Source organism: Ambystoma mexicanum, chromosome 13, assembly GCF_040938575.1.
Source record: "Ambystoma mexicanum isolate Mex_15411 chromosome 13, UKY_AmexF1_1, whole genome shotgun sequence".
Classification (NCBI taxonomy): Eukaryota; Metazoa; Chordata; class Amphibia; order Caudata; family Ambystomatidae; genus Ambystoma; species Ambystoma mexicanum.
The window spans coordinates 121,936,700-121,949,779 of record NC_090938.1 but is presented as its reverse complement, the minus strand read 5'-3'; the positions used below and the strand labels follow the sequence as shown (position 1 = coordinate 121,949,779).

The 13,080-nt window shown below is 47.9% G+C and overlaps 1 long non-coding RNA gene across 1 annotated transcript in view; it reads left to right on the top strand.

The window, feature by feature from the left end:
* Positions 1-12,864, top strand: part of LOC138520093 (uncharacterized) — a 95,825-nt gene extending 82,961 nt beyond the window's left edge. Inside the window, exon 2 of the long non-coding RNA XR_011282787.1 lies at positions 12,385-12,864. This is a non-coding gene — a long non-coding RNA (uncharacterized lncRNA). The remainder of the gene's footprint in view (positions 1-12,384) is intronic.
* Positions 12,865-13,080: the final 216 nt, after the last annotated feature.

Sequence of the window (13,080 nt, the reverse complement as noted above, 5' to 3'; positions counted from 1 at the left end):
CATAATCATGGAATCAGAAGAAGTCCAGAGCTCCTCAGATATCACAGGCAACGATGGTGACAGTGCAACCAAATCGGACATTCCCCTTCTGCTCGGAGAAATAAGGTCAATGAAAAATAGCCTCACTGAAACAATCTCAGACCTGCAAACAAAGGTGTCTAAGGTCGAAGACCGCTTAGGGGCGGTTGAGAACAACCAGCAATCGTATGACGTCTCGGCCATGCAATATGAAGCTAGACTTCTAGATCTAGAGCAGTAAGAACACGATATGGAATCCAAAATTGATGACCTGGAAAACCGAGAGCGATGGTCCAACATTTGCGTAATTGGCCTGGAGAAGGAACCAGGGGAGACCCCTTTAAGCCTGGAGAACACAGTAAAAGCCTTGATATCGACTCTCTACAGTGACACAAGTCCCCCTAAGATTGAGTTTGACAGGGTGCACAGGGCGGGTGGCCCGCGGAGAGGTCCCCGCTCGGTCCTCGTGAAATGTCATTACTATGTGCAGAGACAGGACATTCTGCAGAAAGCAAGAATAAAAAGACACAATTGAATTTCGAGGGTCGAAAGTGAAGCTCTTCCAAGATCTCTCTGCTATGACACTGGCAAAAAGAAGAGGGTGCCGTCCCCTGACGAGTTGGCTCCAGGAAAAGGGTGTGAGGTACTGCTGTGGCCACCCTTTTGCACTCACTTTTGAATATAGTGGTGAAGAGTTTAGGAGCACCTCAGTGGAGGAGGGGGAGCGGACCCGCCATCATCTACAAGGTCCTGTTGTAGGTTCGGACAGGGAGAGCCGGAGAGAACCAACGGGACCGTGTCGGGAGCAAGCCGACAGGCCACCAAGGAGAGGGAGAGCACAACAAAAATGGAAATATAAACACCTGAACACTCCTTAGACATTTTATTCTGCTCTCACTGAGGATGTCAAGTCACTGTGCTCCAACTCTCACCGAAGCAGCCACTGCAAAGTCCCAAAGTTGTTTGACAGTTGTTATAATGTGTTGAATTTCGAAGGTTAGGTTATTTTTCAGGAGTGCTCTGTGCATTCTTCCTCGCGCAAATGAAGAATTGTTCTCTCCCTGTGCAACCATTGTGGTTTGAATTAGGGCTCGGAGAGGGGCTCACCTAGAGTGGCCCTTTTTGGTCTAGGGCGTCTCTTGTCATAGTTTCTTTTCTTCTTTTTCTTTTCTTTTACCTTCAGGTGAGAATGCTCCTGGCAGCATCTTGTGCAAGGAGTGAGGATGGCAGGGGGGAGGGGTTCACTCACCCATTCAATGTACCAGGCTTACACTACATTAAGATTCTACGTACACATCACTCAACATGGCAACTGACTTACACCCTCACTGCAAGGGGGAGGGGTCAAACAAGCACTGGGCCAGTGATCGCTGCTCTTTCCAGTAGTAATGGCATGCTCTGACGGCATAGTCTTTGGCTCCCTCAATGTCAAAGGTTTAAATTCCCCGCAAAAAAGGTCGAAGTTAGCGCGACAGTTTGCACAATCCAAGCAAATTGATCTGTGGGGCAGATTTTAATGTGGTGGCAGACTGGGAGCTTGACTGGCTCCCTGCAAAACAGTGTTGTGCCCCCTAGCAATCTCCAAGGCAGTAGATTCCTGAGTCAATTGAGAGAGCACCACTTGATAGACACCTGGCGTGCAGCACACCCGGGAGAAAAATCTTTTACTTTTTTTTCACCACCTCACCACACCTTTTCAAGAATTGACTACCTTCTGTTAGGAGCTGAAAATGAAGGTGACATTCTAGAATCATCCATCCAGGTGGTGGCTTGGGCGGACCATGACTTATGCACGCTAGAGTTAGACCTAGGCCCTCTTCCGGCCCAGGACCGCCGGTGGAGGTGTAATGATTTTCTATGTAGAGACCTCATTTTCAAAGAAACCCTTTCTGAGGCCATTAAAGACTATTTTGATACCAACAACACAGACGGCATGCCGTTGAATACGGTTTGAGAGGAAGGGAAAGCCACAATAAGGGGAATTCTAATATCAGAGGGGGCAGCTAAGGAAAGGCTTCGTATGCTTAAGGAAAGTGAGCTAAAAGCAAGCACCTCCCGGCTAGAACACACCCTTAGGGAACACCCCACAAATGAAATTGAAACTGTAATTAAAATTAAAAAGATGAGGGAAGAACAAAAAGACCTATGGAACAGTAAAGCTCTCACGCAACTTAAATATCTCATACGATGTTGGCTAACAGGCTTCGGAAACAGAGGGTGGATAGAGCAGTGTTTAGAGTCAAAGACGAATTAGGTACCCCTCTCTCAAACCCACAAGACATAGGGCCTCATTACGACCCTGGCGGTAAGCGAAAAACGATGGCGGTAAATGATTACCGGCATTGTTTTCCGCTAGGTCCGATCATGACCCGTGACCGTTAACTACGATGCCATTAGCAGCATCGTAGTTAACGCTGCCGCTAACTGCACCAAGGACGCGCGCACGCGACCCGCCACGCCGTAAATACCGGCATGGCGCAAAGCTACGCAAATGACGACCCAAGCGGACATGCACCTAACGCCATCACCCAGCCCGTTAAGTACCTTACCGCCATGGTGCTAATTACGCCATCGCGAACCAACCGTAAAGGGCCTTGTGCAGTGAATCCAGCTGCCACAGGTGCACAGAATCAGCACAGGTGGAGGCAATACAGACTCAGGAAGTACAAAAAGAGCATACCCAACCCTTTCCCACACCCAGTCACACTCCACAATGATTCCAATAGGACTAGCAATGTTGGGGCTGGAGGACCTGATAGCAATGCAAGTGCTACAACTTCAACAACAGCAACAACAACAGGCTGCACAGAGGAGACGCAGGAGGAGAAGGAGGGCAAGGCAGGGCCAGCAAGCCCCACCAGCACAGCCAGTGGCACCACGCAGGCAGCCCACAATCCCACGCATCAGAGCCAGTCCATTCAACCTCACCGCTGAGCAGATCCACACCCTGTACCGTTTGGTCCGGGACACCATCACTGCCATCGTAGACATGATACACAACGACATCGTCAGCATGATAGAAACACCAACCGCCATCCCACCCCTACTGAAGGTAGTGTCTGTACTCCACTTCCTGGCCACAGGCACCTACCAGCACACAGTGGGACACTTGCATGGCATTTCACAACCATTATTCTCACGTACACTGATCCAAGTGCTTGATGCCCTCCTCAAGCACACAGACGACTACATCTCATTACCACGGTCTGCCCAGGAGATTGCAAACACCAAGGTAGGTTTCCATGCACTAGCCGGCATACCTGGTTGCATTGGTGCCATTGACTGCACCCATGTAGAATTGGTGGTGCCACATGCCATGGAGGTACCGTACCGCAACCGTAAACTATTTCACTCAATCAACGTGCAAATGGTCTGTGACTCCAACAGGATCATCACACATTGCTGTGCCCGATTCCCCGGAGCAACCCATGATTCAGTGGTCCTTCGGAATTCCACAATACCACGCTACATAGAGCGACATGCAGGGCCAAGATCCTGGCTACTCGGTGAGTCACATGTCATGACCATGGAAAAGTGAAGTGGGTAGGTGAACGACGTACCAATGCATACTCCAGCGGGGGGGGGAATGATGCATACTCCACCTGGCTGAAAGGGAGGGGAATGATGCATACTCCACCTGGCTGAAAGGGGGGGGGGATGATGCATACTCCACCTGGCTGAAGGGGGGGGGGAATGATGCATACTCCACCTGGCTGAAAGGGGGGGGAATGATGCATACTCCACCTGGCTGAAAGGGGGGGGGGGTGATGCATACTCCACCTGGCTGAAAGGGGGGGGAATGATGCATACTCCACCTGGCTGAAAGGGGGGGGGGAATGATGCATACTCCACCTGGCTGTTAGTAGTAGAGACAACGGAGCCAGATCATACCCTAAAGCAGCACAAACTTCAGCTGACACCACTAAACCTAATGGCCGATGTATGCTGCCCCACTATGTGAATGAAGGTTTGCCCCAACCATGACACAACCATCTGCAAGTGCATTGTTTTTTTTTATTATTTTATTTTTTTTGGTTTGTACAAACCTTTAAAATACATCGTTTGTCAGAGTCCAATGGTAAATACAAAGCATGACAAGACTAGACAAGGCAGAACATATAAGCATGAGATAGGCATGAGATAAAGTTCCATCCTTTTGTCAAGGGTCAAGCCATTGGTACTAACGGAGCCTTATCGAGGAGGTCCCAATGTACTTCATCTGAGAGTTTACACAGTGTTAAGCACTGCCCTGAGGTCCCTGTACTGCGGCGTCAGATAACTCAAGGCTCCTTTCAATCTCATGCAGAAGTAAGGTCAGCGCCCTTGTCAGTTTTGTGTTGGAGCCCGTAAACATCAAGTGCCACCATTCTTCAGCACTCCTCAGTGAGTATTCATTTAACATTTGGCCTAAGTGTTTAGTTCTTAGGGATCTATGGAAAGGGCAGAATAGGACAAGATGTTTGAGTGTTTCAATGCAGGCTTTGCAGAACCTGCATACTGTGTCCGACTTGTCCTTTCCAGCCCAGTTCTTTGTTCGTTCTTTTGTTCTAAACAGATTTAGGCGAAATCTCATGAAAGTGGCCCTCCTCCTGTTGTCTGGGAATAAGACCACATAATTTTGCAGTTTGTTAAACGCTCTTGCTTCACTAGGGGCATCTCTCATTGTTTTCGAAGTCCTTCGGTCTGTGCTAGTTTGAATCCAGTCTAGTTCCCAAATCTTTTTCTTTACCATCAGTGGATTGTCGTGCAGCGTTTTGATATTGGTCTCGTACGTGGTCAAAAGCTCTTCACATTTTTTTGACCATATGCCTAACAGCCCATCTGGGTTCGCGTTTCCAGGATTGCTCAATATTTTATATTGGGGAGCGGCGTCAGGCAGCGTGATTTTCCTAAATAGAGCCAGGGCGTTCCACGCAATACGAGCCTCAATGGATATCAGGCCTAGCTCGTATCGTAAGCACACTGTTGAAGTGCTATTTGGTAGGTGTAAGGTTTTCACCCAGAAGATGTGTTCTAGGGTTGACCAGAGTTCCACTGGACACCCAAAGGCATTTTCGGCTCCGTATATGAGAGCTGGGACAACCTTCTGTTGGTAGAAGGATATCACTGGCTTAAGCGAAAACTTCCCATATCTTTTATTTAAGATCATGGCTTGGGAAGCAAAATTTCGGCATTTTGTTTTCGCAATCTCCACCCAAGGGCTGTCATTTAAGTTTGTGTTAACTTGCATGCCGAGATATCTTGTGCTTTCTACCGTAATTAGTTTTTCTTTTCCTAAATGCCAACAAAATGTATTGCTTTTCCGGTGACGGCCCGTTTGCAGGTTTTGCAGCGTCAGAATTTCACTTTTTGTGTTGTTGATGAACAGACCGTTGGTATCCGCATAGCGTTCTACTGCATACATTTTGCGCTGAAGGCCGATTGGAGTAGTGTCTAGCAGGATTAGGTCGTCAGCGTACAACATCCAGCTCAGAGCAGAGCCATGTATTTTAGGGGAAAAGGATTGAGGCTTATCAATAGCAATGCCGATATCCGAGAGGAATAAATTAAATATGATTGCCGCCAGGGGGCAGCCTTGTTTAACTCCACAAAAGGTGTTGATTTCTTCTGTAAGAGTTCCACGTTGGTCAAGTCGCACTCTAATGCTTGTTGCAGTGTGGATTTCTTTAATGGCGGCTAATAAGCTCTCCGGACAGCCCCAGTTTGTCATCTTGGTCCACAGAAGTTCTCGGTCGATGGAGTCGAAAGCATGGGAGAAGTCTATCAGGGCCAAGTAGACCTTTTTGCCAGATCTAATTGCTTCCATCTTCAGCAGATTTATTAGCAAGAGGTTTAGGCCGCAGCCGACCCCTTTTACAAAGCCCGTCTGTCGTACGTCGTAATGGTTGCTGTCTTTAATCCATTGTGACAATTTCTGTTGGAGCATTGTTGCATACACTTTGCCTAATACGTCCAGAAGCGCTATTGGTCGGTAGTTTTTGGGCTCAAGGCGATTTCCTTTTTTGAAGATAGGAACTATTATTGCAGATTTCCAAGAATTTGGAGTTACACATCTTCTGCTGATTCGGGTGAATAGTTCTTCACAGAACTCTGCCCATTGCTCGGGATTTTGCTTTATAGTAAAATTAGTAAGGCCGTCCGGCCCTGGGGCCCTCGAGGCGCTCACATTCTTGATGATTTGAAATAGATCCGCTTTGGGAAAAGTGAGGTCCCATTTTGTTAGATTTGGTGTTATCGGGGACAACCATTTCCCTTTTTTGCTGTACAGATTTTCAAAATGTGAGGTCCAACCTGCTTCTGAAACTGTGTTTGTCGTCAGTGCTCTTTGGGGAGCGCCTTCATTGTTAATTAGGCTCCAAAATTCAGATGAGTTTTTATTTCTCATCTTTTGCAGCATCAGTTCAGCGTCGTTTTGGAGCATTAGAGCCTTGTGAGAGCGAATCCAGTTTTTGTAGTTCTGTTTTGCAGCATGTATACCTTGCATAAACGTTGTAGGATCTCTGAGTTTTATGTGTCTGATAGTTGCACAAAGTTCTCTCTTCCTCCGCATAACCTCTGCGTCGAATTTGTGTTTGTTTGCAAATCCAGGGTTTCTCGATCCATGTTTTTTTTCCACAAACAGTTTGAGAAGGTGGACGTATTCCACTCCAAGGTCAGTCTTGATAAATCTTTCTGAGATTTTGGCGACTTCGTCGGGGTGGAGTGAGAGCCTCACACGGTTAGGCTCTACCAAGATCTGATGGTTCCAGCATTTGTTAAGGGGTTGTTTCGCAGCTCGCAAGGTTAGAATTATCATCTCATGATCACTTTGGGTCATCTGTTTTACTACAAATGACAAGGTTGATTGTTGGATCTTTTCTGAGACGGAAAAGTAGTCCAAGGTGGATTTTTGTTTGAGTCGTCTCCATGTTGTTGCGGCAGGTATGTCGCCGGCAGTATTTCCGTTAAGCATTTCAAGATCTCTGGCTTCCATTTCTACCATCCATTTTACGGCCAGGTTATTTGATGCATTGAGGACTTCATTTTTTTTCCGTCTTAGGTCGATACAGTTGATATTCAAGTCTCTGCATATGATTATGTTATGTGACTTAATTTTGATCATTAGGTCGTCAATTATTGAAGAGACTTTATCAATAAACAGAGTTGTCCCGGCCTGGGTATGGTTCCAGTATAGATTCAGTAGATGGAAATGTATTATATTGTCCGGTTTAGGGTCTGCCGAAGCTATTGTTGTTACTTGAATAAATGGCGACAAATTTGCAGTGTTTATTATGCGGCATCCAGAACTTTTTTTGACTAGAGTCAGCAGGCCTGCCATGGGTCTTCCTCTGGTTTTTTTGGAGGCCGGATTAAAGGCCACTTCATAGGTGTCCACGGTCGGGCAGGTAGTTAGCCATGTTTCCTGAAGGCAGACCACATCAAGCTCATCCGACCAGGGATCTTCAAGGAGGTGGGAGAAGCCCCTGGTGTTCCAGGATCCAATCCTGAACTCCAGTTGCTCCTCTACCACATGGCATTATCTTCTTGAGGGTCTGCATAAAGCTTCCGCCAGCCAGGACCAATCTTTTTGATTAGTGCTTGAATTTTTAAGGATTTTTAAGTCACCACTACTTTGTTCAGTGGCACCAATACCTTTAATAGTGATCTTGATGTTGTCGTCTTTTGAGAGTTTTCCCAAAACATTCCCAGTAAAACTACAGGATGATAGAATTTTCTTGGAATCGGGTCCAAGCTGTAGTTCACTCTCACTAAGTATTTCTAGGTTGTCGAACGAAGTGGTTTCAGAGTCTCTATTTACAGAAGACAGTTCTTGATGTACATTGTCCGGTTTAATTTTTTGAGTTTCTGTCGAGTAATCCGTTTTGGCGTTCTCAGACACTTCTGAAATGTCGTAGCCCATGGACATGAGTGCAGATGCAGCATCCGTGACAATATTCAGGACAATTCTGGATCTAAAGTGGAGGATGACTTTATCATTTTGATCCTCGTTCTCAAATTCTACGGTCTTGATGTCGTCGGAACGAATCGTTCTAAGAGATGGTACGTGCTGGAATAAGCATAGAACGTTTGTTCGATTTAAGATGAGATTGTCGCTATGTTCAATGCGTTCCAACCGGGCTTTGTGGAGTGATAAGCCTTTTTCGCTGCATCCTTTGTCCATTCTGTTTTTTTGACGCCCTTCATTAAGATATAAGCCATGAACTAAATCCTTGGTCTCGTGTCGGGCCGGTCTTGATCTAATTTTGTTCTCTTTGTTAGGATCAGGCCTATCATAGGTTTCTCCTTTTGGAGCGCCATAATTTCTTAGGCCCTCTTCCAGATCTAGAGCCCTTTTCGTCATCGATTTAGAGGTTGGCTGTGAGTACACAAGGGCTTTTCGTCTGTCCTCCAAAGTTTTAAAAGTAGGACTCACAGTGACGACCTTTTGCATCTCCTGTACAGTGGACATTTCAGGTAAAGTACAGATTCTTGAGACTCCAGTTGGTAGTTGAGTGATTTCCAAATCATATTCGTCGTTTGTTTTTTTTTGTGATTCAGGAGCAACTGCCTGGACGTCTACTTCCGTGTCAGCAGCTAGGACCTCGGAATCCAGGTCCTCATACACAGAGAGGTTAGTGAGGTCAATAGAAGTTTCATCTGCAGGTTCAGAAGGCAATATCGGGATCTTACTCTTTACAGTTGCACTGTCAATGGAAAGATCTTTTTTAGGTGCAGAACCTCGTTCATCTGTGAGAGTATTGTTAACAGTGACATTGACAGTTTTTAAGTTCCGGAGAAATTTTCTTGAGTTATTTCCAAGTCTCTGGTTTTTAGTTTTTTGATTTTTTGTTTTTTTTTATCTGTGCTGGTTTGGGGGCCCTTGGGCCTGTTTTCTGAAATGTGGTTCCTTTAAATATATCAAATATTTGACTTTTTGACTCGTCTGTTTGTGGAATTGAGGATACCCTGGACACGCAAGGGACACCCGTGTCCGATGTAGATACTGATGTCGAAGGTGTTTGTGGGTCCAGCGTCGCAGGGTTGGATGAGCTCTTGCTACTTTCCAAGACACTGGCAAAGTTTATTTGTTTGAGTACGTCGTCGGTCGATGTTTTTTGACCGAGGGCAGGGGCCTCCGGCAAGAGTTTTGTGATGTCAGGTGATGGGCCCTGATTACACCAGATTGCAGGTGCTGAGTCGATCAAACTCCCTGAGGGGCTGGTCGGTTTGTTTGGGACTAAGCAGTCAGCATTAGGTGCTGTTGTTGTTAGAGCATCTGTTGGCTCGCCAGAGAACTTTGTAGATCCCAGGGCTTCTATAGTGATTTGCGGCCTCCGAGCTCCAGTGTCCTTATAAAGATTGCTGGCAGATATGGAGACAGGGGGGTCAATGGAAAATTGCCCATTGCAGTTTTTAAGGTGGCCTTGGGGCTCCAAACTCGCTTGTTGGTTCGTGTCCTGATGTAAGACCTGTTGTTGTTTGAGCGCGCTTAGAGCTTCTTTGGCGATCTCAGCCAGGAGTTTTCTGTCCAGTTTGTTGTTTTCTTTCTGATCTGTTAGAGTTTGCAGGGCTTCGGTTATTTTGGCTTTAACAGTCTCGTTTTCCCTTATTTCGGTGTTCAAATCTTTTTCAATGTTAATTAATTTCGAGTTCATAAGCGCCACTAATGTTGACAGGTCCTTCACGTTATCATTTAATTGCTCATAAAGCTTTAGAAAGGGGGCAATCGAAATTCCAGTAGAGGACATTAATATTGATTGAAGATCTTTTATGCAGGTCGCGTCGAGCCTAACGTTTGAGCAGCGAGTTTGTTTGTGTGCTTGGGCTTTAGATCTTCTGACTTTTGGATAGTCACGTTCTATGAGTGAAGAAACAGAGGAGCGAGTCTCAGACGAGGTCGAACTGGAAGTGGAAGAATCGCTTGCCACGCCATTTTGTGTGCTCATGTATTTTACACTTCTAGAATTGATTGGTCGCGTTTGCAAAATGTCGTACCTTTGGGGGGCCCGTGCTTGAGAGCAGGATATGCTGGGTGAAGCTGGACACACAGATTTTTCTTGATGGGGCGGTGTGTTACTCAAAGTGACCGTCGGGTTTTGGTATAGGGTGGTCCTGTTTGCCCCTAATTGTGCATCATTAGTGGGTACTGAGGGTGTCCATTGTTTTTCTCGATCTGCTGGAGAGCTGGCTCTTCGAGTTGCGAGATTGCGGTCTCGATTTATTTGTGAAATTCCCTGTAGGATTTTGTTTACCACTTCTAATGAGTCTCTCCTGTTGTTCATGGGAGCCGGAGAGGCGTGACCTTCATGTGGTGTGGTTAAGGGGTGTAGTGGCGTGGCCAGGGGACAAAATACATCTTCTATTTCAGAGGTTATCTCAGCATTGCTATTCTCTAAGTCAGTTTGATCACAGGCTTTCGATGCTGCTTTAAAGGGCGCACAATGTGAGGGGTATGTTCGTGATTCAAAAGGTTCTGACCGATTTAGGTCTGGTATGCCCTTGATTTTGTCAGTATTTCCGCAGTTTTGCGCTGTGTGGGCACGCCAAGCTAGTACCATTAGTTTAGGCAAAGAAGCTGTGGGAAGATTTCCGGCGTGATGCAATATAGAGGGTGGTGAGTAAAGTATATTCGAACTAGAACAGGGAGCACTGGGAGTGGACACAGCTTCCCGCTCCATGCCACACACGTCCGACACGGGTGCGGACACACGGGACTCCGCTCCGGACTCCGCTCCCCCCAGCGCCCGCCGCCGAGTCAGACGCGGACACCTCCAGAGCAGAGGCAGGGGCAGAGGCAGGCAAGCAGCAGCAAGGAGCAACCCCGTCATCGTCCACCGATCCGGCCACAGGGCCGCACCCACCGGGGGTGACCCCGACAGCCCTCACAGCCCCCCGAATCAAGGCACATGGGCCAAAGTGAGTGGAATGAGGCGGTGCTGGGTTTTTTGCTGTGTTCACGGCCGTGAAGCAGTCTTCATGGCCGCCGGCCTCCTTCTTCTCATACCCCCCCTCCTTCTCTGGACACGGTAGCAACACTCGCAATGAGGGGTCTTTGGTACCCTCTACAGAATTGCGTAGTGGAGAGCAAGGGAGAGGGGTGGGCAGGGGACCAGGCGATGAACAATGCTTTGGGTGAGGGTGGGCACACGAAAGCATGTCTACAGATGAAGGCTTGGAGACCAGTGATGGGGTTAGAGGCTGGAGGGCGTTTTTCTTCGCCGTGTAGGTCTTGAAACACGGCTGACTCGACTGAATCGCAGGTAAGCCTGCGTCTGAGTGAGTTCCAATAGGGCACACATGGGTGTCTTTTGCAGGTTTCGTGACAGTGTCAGTGTCATTAAGAAGAGTTAGTTTAGTACTTACACGAGATGTGGCCAATACTTCAGTGTAGCTGTGAACCGCCACGCTATTCCCGCGCCGCCGCTGTAGTCTAGTGTGGGGGGGGGGAGGGCAGACGGTTGATGTAAGTTTTCCCACGGTGGCTGGGCAAGGTTTCCTCCATCGATGAGGAGCTACCTGCCCCTCACCCTCACCTCCACACCAGAACACCAAAACACACTGCGCACACCGCGCGCTCCGCGTGTGTTAGGGGTTTTAAACTACTTCCTCCTGGAAGCAGTAACAGTGATGGTAAACAGACTCCAGGTAGCAGGTAAGGCAGGTAAGGCAGCAGAAGAAAGAGCCTGGGCAGTCTCAGGCTCACCAAAACACACTGCGCACACCGCGCGCTCCGCGTGTGTTAGGGGTTTTAAACTACTTCCTCCTGGAAGCAGTAACAGTGATGGTAAACAGACTCCAGGTAGCCGGTAAGGCAGGTAAGGCAGCAGAAGAAAGAGCCTGGGCAGTCTCAGGCTCACCAAAACACACTGCGCACCAATTGTACCAATTCACACCACATTGACCTCAACGAAATGCACCTACATGCACGTCACCAGACACCATCCACTGAAAGGCCTGTCCCCCATAACTGCGCACGAATGAGGCACATGACGGACAGAAACATCAACACACCATCACACAGACAGCAAGGCCCACAAAATGCCCCTATCAACATCAGCATTGCTCACTGGGGTCATGATGAGGCTGACAGCAATGTTGCAATGATGTGAGCGTTGACATCACAGGATACGTGCCAGGCCACCAAAACAAACGGCATGAACGAACACAGTGGATGGACACTCACAAGGCACTTAACCCCCCTGCATACATTGGTTGATGGCATGCACAACATTCCATAAGAGCCATGAGCATATACTGGTCGCATAGTGTGAATCAATTAGTGCATTTACAAGAGGTCCGAAGTAACAGTTGGATGCAAGCCATGGTGGCACGTCATGTTCTGAAATAGACGTCATGACTGACACATACATTCTCGCCCACATACAGGTGATGCAGGCTATCCCCTGAAGAGGTGGCTCCTTACACCAGTCCGGAACCCACAGAACCAGCAAGAGGAGGACTACAACCGTGCACATACATGTACCCGTGTGGTGATTGAGCAGGCATTTGGCCTATTGAAGGGACGGTTACGCTGCCTCAGCAGGTCTGGTGGGGCACTCCTGTACCGCCATGAGAAGGTGGCAAAGATCGTCATGGCATGTGTCATGCTACACAATATGTGCGTCAGATGCAATGTGGCCCTGCCCCCTGACGCTGAACTGCAACCACCTGACGACGAGGATGAGGAGGGTGTGAATGGGGCAGCACCTCATGGAGGCCGCGATGCACAGGAGGGGCGTGAAATGCGTCAAAATATCATTGACCAATGCTTCTAGCACACACGGCTGGTGTGTGTAACATGGAAACGGCACTTGGGGCACTGTGAGTGTCTGGACTGTACACCAATAAAGCACACATACGAAATGAGCAATGTCCACATATTTGATTTGTGCAAAAGAAAAAAGTGTATTATGAATGTGAATAGGTTTGACACACCCAATCCCCCTTCCCTCCTCCCCCCTGAACTCCCCAACACACCCAATCCCCCCTCCCCCCTGAACTCCCCAACACACCCAATCCCTCCTCCCACCTCCCCCCTGAACTCCCTGCAAAGGTGTGACGGTGCCCGTGATGAAGTGAATA